Source organism: Eufriesea mexicana, unplaced genomic scaffold (assembly GCF_001483705.2).
Source record: "Eufriesea mexicana isolate 0111107269 unplaced genomic scaffold, ASM148370v2 scaffold4744748280, whole genome shotgun sequence".
Lineage (NCBI taxonomy): Eukaryota > Metazoa > Arthropoda > Insecta > Hymenoptera > Apidae > Eufriesea > Eufriesea mexicana.
Window position 1 is genome coordinate 220,946 of NW_016907957.1, and position 1,320 is coordinate 222,265.

The window sequence follows — 1,320 nt, forward strand, 5'->3', positions numbered from 1 at the left end:
AAGCGATTCATCGAGTTACGAACGTTTTAACGAAATAATAGATACTGTCACGATTCGTGCATAAGTGAGCGCGTCGCTGCGATTCATCGAAATCGTGTCACCCGGACAGTAGGGCGGGATCGATGCAAACTTTGATCGCGAGAAATCTCGGCAAAGATCTCTAGAAAAATCTCGAGAAAAATCTGTAGAAAAATCTTGGAAAAATCTCGCGGAAACGAGGAGTGGAAAGGAAATTAGCAGAGTCGACAGACGAAGGGTGGCGCGAGGGTGGGTCTGCGCGAATCGAGATAAAGTTAAGCGAACGGCTCGATTTCGCAAAGTTTCGGTACGAAACTTTCGATCGGATCACGCGTACTCGTACGGAACGGAACAATGAAACCGTTAACTACGCTCGTGCCGTCTGCCGGGTAAACGCAGCTTCGATTCGCGATGCAGTTACCCTCGCTAGTTACCCCGAACAATACGAATACGCGTGACAGACGCGGCCCAGCGTTCTACGCGATCTCGAACTGGAAACGAGTATCACTACCGCTACACGACTACGCTCGTCATCGGTGTATCGCGTGACGTAGTCCTCCGCCGAAAATTATTAGCCCAATTATCTTAATTACCGCGGTCCCTGCGCTTTTTCCCGTGCACGAACTCGGTTGAACGGGGCCGACTAGCCGGGCAGAGACGGAGAAACCTTTTTTCCCCGACCGACCGTCCGTGCACGCTGCATTCACGAGTATTTTCATGAAAGTGGGATAAAAAGGGACAAAAGCGGCGAGCGGACGGAGAGGAGAGCGAGACGGAGCGAGAGACAGAGAGAGAGAGAGCGAAAGAAATCGATCCCAAGTACGCGTGCACTTTGACAACGTGACTACGGGGATGCATTCGATGCACCATTACGTCCGTTGATACCGTTTCTTCCCCCCTCTCCCTCGCCCTCTTCTCGCACCGAGACAAATCTCAGCCTGGAATTCCCACCTTGCTGCATGGGAAGCCGCTGCCAGCGAGAAGCGTCCGAGAGAGACTAAACGGTCATCGACGTTCGCCCCTGCGTACCCCCGGACAGAGGTTGGAGAAATTCGTGGCTTAAAACCCGAGTGAAAAAGCGAAGGAATTCAGACCCGATCGAGGCCTGCCGTTATTGTCCCTGATTCGATTATGCCACTCGCGCGTGGCAAATTTCAGGCAGGATCGCAAATACCGGAGATAACGGGGGGGGGGCACTGTCGGGAAGGGTGTTTCCCTCAGTAGCTCGCGTTATTTTTCAACGCGGGTATCGCGTACGCTCGTCTTCGAACCCTCCGCGATATCCTTCCACCCTTACCCAAC